Source organism: Mizuhopecten yessoensis, unplaced genomic scaffold (assembly GCF_002113885.1).
Source record: "Mizuhopecten yessoensis strain PY_sf001 unplaced genomic scaffold, ASM211388v2 scaffold2111, whole genome shotgun sequence".
NCBI lineage: Eukaryota > Metazoa > Mollusca > Bivalvia > Pectinida > Pectinidae > Mizuhopecten > Mizuhopecten yessoensis.
This window is the reverse complement of record NW_018404383.1, coordinates 146,682-156,029: the sequence shown is the minus strand read 5'-3', so window position 1 is coordinate 156,029 and position 9,348 is coordinate 146,682. Positions and strand designations below refer to the sequence as shown.

Here is a 9,348-nt window from a genome sequence, read left to right as displayed (position 1 = left end):
CCCCCCCGAAACTTCCACTTCCAAACCCCCAACCTCTTCCTTAACACAGGAGTAACATATTTCCTCTTAAAACTGGGCCCAATCCGCTTCTAACTCCAGAACCCCTTCCACACGGGCAAAACATCCCATTCAACACAGGATATACTTATCCCGGCCCTTGGCCCTTTCCAACGCATAGTGATACAGGCATTCCCCCTCCCATCCGTAACACCGGGGTTCACCTCTAAAAATTACTCCTGGTCGACTGACACCTCACCCAGCTGATTGACGGATGAGAGGCGAATCACTGCTCAACTTTCGTAACAATAGAAATCTATGCTATCTTTCTCTGCTCCGAATTTAAAGTAGTTTAAAAGCCACGCCTCCTGCTCTGTCGACGTGATATAGCACATTGGAGTTAATTCCAAGACGTTTGATTGTTAGCATGTCGAATAATTAAGTATTGAAAAAGCATAAAAACAATTTAACGAAAGTAGTATAGCAAGTGACGTAAGATAGGGACGTGATTTTGGAATCAGAGACGAAGGTGGAAGTGAATTTGCTATTTTATATAACCGATACGTCACCCGTACGCTTGACTTGGTACTGATACGGGGCGACTCTGAATAGGCAGATGAGAAAGCGGTGCAGTTTAGTGAGACACTGGGATTGTACGACCCCCTCCCCGGGCCATGAACCCTCCTCACGGAACCCCGTCATACCGACGTACCGACCAGACGCGGTCAGGTAAGCTTAAGCACGAAATAGAAACAAATGTAATTCAAAAAGCAAATGATAATCGTAAACCAAATATGCGGGTATTTATATCAAGTATAGTGAATGCTTGTTGGATTCAGATACAAATATAACACGTTTATGCAGGTAATAGTGTATGCTTCGCTGAATAGCCATACATGCATTTCAGCTTTGCATTTATAGCTATTTAGGTTGTCTATACACAGTTTTAATTTATGTTTATGAAAATGAGTGCATACATTTTGCTGGTATATTATACATAGGAAATGTACATTGTGTGACAGAAAACTGCCATACCTTGGGTCGTCTGAATAATTAAACAGTGTCATGTAATTTATATAGAAAATGGATCGTATCACATTACTTCAGGTAGAAATGTTTGTCAATTTATAACACTTGTCCGTCAGGACATTTCAGAGACTTCCGTCCATATTTCGTGCCGGAAGTTATATGTGTGTTGTGTCTCATGATGAATTTTATAAAACTTCATGTACAAGGGATGACATTGAGTCAAAGTCCATATACTGCGAATATTGGTATACTGTATACCGTGTATAGTTATCGTATGTGAAGGGCGAAATAGACTCTGGTCGAAAACGGATTTTTACTGGTGAAGGATGAAAGTACCACTCAGCAAAATTTTCCGATTCTACAGTAAACACACGTATACACGTAACAGATCTGAGGACTCACTACAATCTATTCCTTGAGATCTGATTTTATATCTTGAAAACAAAGATGAAGAAAGTAATACATATATACAACAAATTCAGATTATATAAAGATTTATATAAGTGATGGGTTCACAAGTCGCTATATCTTGTGTCTTTTAATCTAAACATAACATAAAAAGTAAACATGCATGCTTTTATCGCCAACGCTATCAGCAGTGGTCATGGAAACACAATCGTATGACTTTGAAGTACAAGATGTGTAAGGAGGTCCCACAATCAAATGTCAAAACAAAGGAACCCGGAAGTACAGTAAGATGGGACTACATATGTAGAAATACAATTTAGGCAACCCGGACGTACAATAAGGGGGAAACCCCGGAGGTAGAATGTCATTAAATTAGTATTCGTTTGTTTGATTTGTTAAATTGTTCACTCAGGTACATGCTAATATTGACGATCTTTTTTGTGTCGTCACTTCTCCTGTCATGTCATCTTGTTGTCATGTTGTCACAGTGTTAACGCAAAGGTCAAAACGTCAGTCCATTGAAGTAAGAATGCGGCAAAGTTCTTAAAAGATTCAACATATGGACTAGAAAATTTACAGTTTTCTTATTTCGAGAAAAAACTGAAGATAACAAAGCAACACATTAAAATAAACTGATACGAAATGGATTTTTCTATTCTAAACAAAAACCAGAGGGTGTTTTGGGGGATATGGTTTATCAATGTCTACTTGTGACGTCACTCCATAACTGTCGTCCTTGAATCCTCTTGTTGTTGTGAAGCAGATTATCGTTCTCATTATTCTGTCACTGTGTAAATAATAAAAGTCCAAACCTTTAAGTCCTGGTTTGGCCACGCTTCTAAGGATGTGCAAAGTTAAATGATGAAGCCAGCTACCCTCATCAATTATTGTTGGCGCTGTACTCTTCCCTCAATCATTGATGACGAGAGTAAACTGATTGTTACCACAGAGTCCCTGTTCTGACATTAGCGCATTTTTTAACAGAAAGAAAGACGCGAAATCAATGATAAAGTATTGAACTCATCACTAGCCCGCATCCGTGTATTTAGGTCGGTGATAAATATTGAAATAAGCAATTTGACAATTAAGGACACGGGTAAAGGGAATGCACTTACAGACATGTAACTAATTCAATATCTATTAAATAATTAAGTCATGAAGCTTGTTATTACATTCTTCGGAGTTCCTCTCAGAGTTCATATCCTAGGGGGTCGCATAACACAGTTGGTATATGTTAGTACCTATTGCCTATAACTGTATAGACTCGGATTCGCCGGAGGCAGGATATGGTTGTGTCCTTGTGTAGTTTACTATTCGAAATACGGACCCATAACAAAACTAACGTCTACATGAACTCCGGCGCGCTCACGCACACCATCGTGCACATGGAAGATAGTTTGGATATGCTGCTTTGTTTAAATATAATCAATGTTGTCCCTTGAATGTTAAGCGCTCAAGAATTATATTCCTGAGATTATGCAACTGTTGTATAATGTGAAATGGCTACTGTTATGTGAAATGTTACTGTTACATAAGTCCCCCAAACTTCCCATATTGTCACAAATTATACATTGGAAGGAATTTCCTTTGTCATATTATACTTAACTACTTAGCTGTTAATAGAACGTTAAACAATACAAAACAAACCCCAACCAAATACACAAAAAGTGAGGGACCGTTCGGATAACCTTGGCGTATACCAATAAATGTGTCCATAAAGTATAGGCCCCCTCGGCCATGTTTGAATGCATATTGGGAAATGAAACGCGTTACGTTCACATGGAAATACATGCGTATAGTTGTTTATTACAGCCAGGAGCTTCATAAAAAATGTCCAGAAACTATTCACCGGAAGAAAAAGAAACAATACAGAATAATAAAATGAAGCAAAAATCAACAAGTGTCCCACTTTGTTTGGGTGGGGTACGTGACGGGTTTCGAGTCGATATAGATTAAGGTTGTGACATTACCAGTTTTCGGACTAAGATATCTCTTCACTAGTACTCGGACTGGACAGCTTTTAGGGACTACATCTTAGCGCTACACGAAATGAATGAGGATATTCAAGTGAGCAAGTGCTAGATCTTAAAGTAACGAGAACAGAACTAGAGCAATGTCCTTAATGAACCTGGTACTGACGTCATATAGGACGCGAGACAGAGGTTTAAGAATGGCCAAACAGTTTGACCAGCAGGGGAGCATTACCATGATCCAAAAGGAGTGACCAAAGCGGAACCTGTGTCATTATTGGTGAGACTTTGTTTCTAAAAGAAAAAGGAACGATACAAGATATTGGTACGCTGTACAAAACTTTAATGAGTTCTTTCAAATTGGAAAATCCCCTGACGTCATTAAAATAGACGTGATTGTTTTACATGGCCAGTTTGGGTCGTTGGGGCAGCAATAGAAAACTGGCGACCAGCATGCGGTCCCTCAGTGCTGGGTCGTTCTCGCTGACAAGATGTCACTCTCTCCTCACACCCCACAGCGGAAAAAGGCAAGACTTCCCAAACTTAATTGGAAAATTAACATTGTCGGCGACACGTTAGGTAATCTGTATTAACAATTGAAGAACCATTATCCCATCTTCTCTTCAAGTTTATACCATTAGATCTTTCATGGTTTGTTTTCTTAGCGATGTTTCCTGGCCGTAGTTAGTTTAACACCGATTGTGCGATGTTTGTTCCCATAGTTGGCTGCCAATCCTGATGTTGGTTTAGGCCCGATACATAATATTGTACATATTCTCATCAGGATTACGCCACTGTTTGGTTGCTTTTCCTTTGACTGAAATCTATTTAAAATAAATTCAAATAAAATTATTAGCGTGTCAGTTCGTACTAGCATCGTTATTTGATGTGTCCTAAGTTTGAGGTACACGGCGATGTCTTTATTTACTATGAGGTATGCGGCGGTATCTGTACTTAGTTTGAGGGTACACGGTGGTATCTGTACTTAGTTTGAGGGTACACGGCGGTATCTGTACATAGTTTGAGGGCATCCGGCGGTAACTGTACCTACTATGAGGATATACGGCGGTCTCTGTACTTAGTTTGAGGGTACACGGTGGTAAATGTACTTAGTTTGAGGGTACACGGCGTTGTCTGTAGTTAGATTGAGGGTATATGGCAGTGTCTGTACTTAGTTTGAGGGTACACGGCGTTGTCTGTCCTTATTTTGAGGGTACACGGTGGGATCTGTACTTAGTTTGAGGGTATACGGCGGTATCTGTACTTAGTTTGAGCGTACAAGGCGGAATCTGTATTTGTGTGAGGGTGCCCGGTGGTATCTGTTCTTAGTTTGCGGGTATATGGCAGTGGCTGTACTTAGTTTGAGGGCATCCGGCGGTAACTGTACCTACTTTGAGGATATACGGCGGTCTCTGTACTTAGTTTGAGGGTATACGGCGGTATCTGTACTTAGTTTGAGGGTACAAGGCGGAATCTGTATTTGTTTGAGGGTACACGGTGGTATCTGTTCTTAGTTTGCGGGTATATGGCAGTGTTTTGAGGATATACGGCGGTCTCTGTACTTATCTGTACCTACTATGAGGATATACGGCGGTATCTGTACTTAGTTTAAGGGTACACGGCGGTATCTGTACTTAGTTTGAGGGTACACGTCGGTATCTGTACTAAGTTTGAGGGTACACGGCGTTGCCTGTACTAACTTTGAGGGTATATGGCGGTGTCTGTATTTAGTTTGAGGGTATACGGCGGTATCTGTACTTAGTTTGAGGGGACACGGCGGTATCGGTACTAAGTTTGAGGGTAAACGGCGTTGTCTGTACTTAGTTTGAGGGTACACGGCGTTGTCTGTACTAACTTTGAGGGTATATGGCGGTGTCTGTACTTAGTTTGAGGGTATACGGCGGTATCTGTACTTAGTTTGAGGGTACACGGTGGTATCTGTAGTTAGATTGAGGGTACACGGTGGTATCTGTAGTTAGATTGAGGGTACACGGCGGTATCTGTTCTTAGTTTGAGGGTACACGGTGGTATCTGTTCTTAGTCTGAGGGTACACGGCGTTGTCTGTACTAAGTGTGAGGGTACATCTGTTTACGGTGGTATCTGTACTTAGTTTGAGGGTATATGGCAGTGTCTGTACTAACTCTAGGGTACATGGCGATGTTTGTACTTAGTTTAAGGGTACACGGCGGTATCTGTACTTAGTTTGAGGGTACCTACTAGGGTGAAGGTGCAACGCGACTTAAATATATTCAGGTGCAGGAGTAACGCGACTTCCTATGCGACTTACCTACTATTATAATGGTACAATGCGACTTCACCTTACTAAGGTGAAGGTGCAACGCGACTTATAACCACGAAGTTTAGGCACAACACGGCTTAAGCCTACCTAGGTGAAGACACAACGCCAATTAAACTTACTTAGGAGAAGGTACAACGCGACTTGTAACACATAAGGTGAAGGTACAGGCGACTTAAACTTACTAAGGTTATAATTAAGAACACCGCGACTTTACCTTACCGTGCAATACCTTTCCCCCAACTTGTGTCCGTCTGCCTGTAATGTATGCTATAGTTGAACATATCCTGGTGTGGAAACGGACATAGGCTCTGCTAAGACACGAGGTTTAGGGGGAACAGTCGTCCATTACTTAGTCAACATCAAAGCTAACCTTTATCGAGTTTCATGTTGGCTTCACTCTAAGAAATCTGCGACTGAATTATTTGCGGCGTTCTCTCCGAGAGCGAAAAAATGATCTTGTCAGCTGGATACAGCCATTTTCTATTTCTTCGGGCATGCCTGGCCACATTGAATAAACCGTTTGATATCTAGCTAATAGAATCAAGTAGTTTTAAGCTTAACGACAGGTAAATACCATGTGTGTGTGTGTGCCTCTACCTACATACCGGACCAGTGTGAAGTGAGGCTGGCCGTTTATATCAATGGCCGTGTAGGGGGGCAGCTTAATAATCCAAATCCATTTTTTATACATATACATCAAAACCACTTTGAAGGGATAAAGGGTATGTGGGCACATCACTATAATTTAATTTCATTTTAACCATTAAAAGATTCGGAAGTGCAGCGCCCAGATCAGTAAAAATATATTTTATATCATCCCTGTAGCGACTTCAAAGTAACAGAGAGAGGACGCGAACATGTACAGGAAATACCTTTGAGGAGATTTTTACCGAAGGATATAAAGCACTTGTAATCTTTATGAATAAAAATGAGCTTATATAAGATGCATTTCAATAAGCCCAATACAAACTTATTAAATAAAGCTAAAAGTGATTTTATCGCGTGCTGGATATTTCAATAACCTACTTTCATTAAATTTCTTCTTCTGTCGTCTTATCAAGGGATGTACGCTAGTTATTTAACTGCACGATCCGAAAACCGTCGTATTGTCTGAAGATGGCATCTGGCGCGGAACACTTTATCACTCTGTAATACCATGCCAGTATAAGGCTTTAGGTACTTGATGTCCAGTAGATAAGCCCCTTTTAAAGGAATACACATGTACGTGCATTTAATTTGACGAGCGTGTTAGCTTTCATGAGATACCTGAAGGAATATACTTACATACATAGACGAATATACATGTATAATAGTGTAGATTAAAAACCTATAGCTATAAAAGCACACCCCAACTTAAGCAGTGTTATTTACCTGAAAGTTAGTGTTTCATAACATATGTTTCTCCACAACGATATAGGTCAAAAAAGAAGAACAACATTGCAAAACTCATAAAACTGCCAGCGAGCTAGTCTGTATTGTAAACGGGTGTTGATAGCTACAGTGACTGGTGCGCAGACGTGGCCTTTGTTAGCAGCTATTGAGGAATGCAGACATGAATTGAGTACATACCGAGGAGATAGCGAGAAGAAGGGGAGATGGCCAGATATTCCATTAAAGATTCATGCTTGATGTAACACGAATTAGGCACCGCGAATGAATGATTTAATTTCATACAATAAGATATAGCGAAATCGGGTCTATCTACCAACTGGAATTCACGAGCGGGACTTGCCTACACTTAGTGGCAATGGAATGGCAAAGTTAATACTTGTTCGTCTTAAAATTAATGTGATACTCATCAGAAGTTTTTCTGTTCAGTTGCGTATCTACACTTTCTTATGAAAAGAAACCATGACTGGCAAGTTTTTCTCTTTTTGTGTCTATCTTGATAATGGCCTGGATAAAAGCGCAACACCCGACCACAGAAAATCGGTATATCTTGGCCGTATAACAGTGCCCGTATGTAACAGTACCCGTATGTAGGTAGTGGTGAGGCTATCACAGCGTCCATCTTGGATACGATTTCATCAGAGCGGCGCGCTCGATTGCACCACACTACGCAACTGTGCGCGTTTCTGTCGACCTTTGTTTGGTGACGTCAAACGAAATGTGCTGTTGTAGATTTGATGACCTGTTACGAACTCACGTGCATCCATATGCTCCAATCTGACTCCATTGCAATTCAAAATATTTGTTTTTATGTTTGAAGTCAATGTCTTGTGTTTATATTGTAGCAACTTATTTTTTTCGTAACAAAAATGCTTAATTTGGTTGTTACGTGAACAATGGACGAGTAAGAATGTCTTTTCCTTTTGTTGTGAACGTCCATATAGATATTGAAATACATATTATTAACATTTATGAAAGTATGGAACATAGTAGGTAATACATTGTACAATATAGTCTTGTTGTATTTTCCTGCAATCCTTACTAAGTGACTGATGTGTGGTATTGTATGGCAATACAGGGACAAAATACACTCATTTGCTGTCTCTGAACGACACAAGCAAATACTTTACCTAAGTCTTACACTAAATAATCCTGATTAAATTACACAGGCTCTTTACTATAGGTCTTGGCCCCTTCGAAAAGACTACAGCTTCATACGTTCGGTGGACAGGATCATTTAGAACTCACCGTACTCAAAAGATACATGTGACAGTGCACGGATACAGTAGTAAATGTCCGAGATGGCCTCGTTTCCATCATTTTGACAGGTCAATGAAGGTACAATAACGAGGCAGTCGTAACGGCCATTTCCCGCCATTCATCACTCGTGAGAGAAGTCGGTCACGTGACGAGGAAGCGGTATGCAGCATGTCGCCATGAGCCGTTTTAGGCCTAGACACGGAGTACAAATTACGCCGACCCCACGATAAATACCCAGCAGCCATTTTGTGCAGACATAGTGTACAAACTAAGACCTTATATAGTCGACCTCATTTGTCTCTTGCCGCTACGTACACTACCGCTAGACTAGCTCCTCACAAATAACAGGTGAATCGCGAACATTTAATTACAAACAAAAATGCTCAGGGGGATCTTTGGGATTTAAGGTAGCAAAAGCCGTCCTCTTGTTTATTACCTGCAGCTTAAACTCCCTGTTGTTATAAAATCTGTTGTTTGTTTACAAAATCAAGTAAATATATGATAACATGGCGATTTGTACGGATCCACAGCTTTGACCTTTACCAAGGTCACGATCTTCAACTGACAACCTGAGGCACGCATTTAGCTTTATATAACAGACAGATTGAGCTTGGACCTAGAACTACCTGTCATTGAATGTATAGTGACGTTTGTGCGTCACAAGGTCTTTCACTCTGCTTGTGGACTATCAGTCCCGAAAATTTGCTGTAATCATGAAGCTGAAATTTGTTCTGGCATTGCGTACACGAAATTCTGGTTTCAGTTTAAATTGTCTGTTTTATCCTAAAGGTGTATAAAAGTATCTTTCCTTTTCGAACGCTATAGATACAGATTTTCATTATTTTGACCTCGACTATCGCTGATGGGGCCTAATTGGACGAAATGGCCTTATGGTGCAGTAAATCTTTACTTTCTTTTACTTCCTGTATGGCCATACTAAGTCTATAAAGAAGTACCTTCTGTTTGTAGTTCCAAAGATCATTCAGTTAAGCATG

General features: G+C 40.4%; 1 protein-coding gene across 1 annotated transcript in view; it reads left to right on the top strand.

The window, feature by feature from the left end:
- The first annotated feature begins 442 nt into the window (after positions 1-442).
- The window catches only part of LOC110445202, a 55,440-nt gene continuing 46,534 nt past the window's right edge, over positions 443-9,348 (top strand). The window contains exon 1 of the mRNA XM_021489685.1: positions 443-726. The gene's annotated coding sequence lies outside the window, so the exon portion shown is untranslated. The remainder of the gene's footprint in view (positions 727-9,348) is intronic.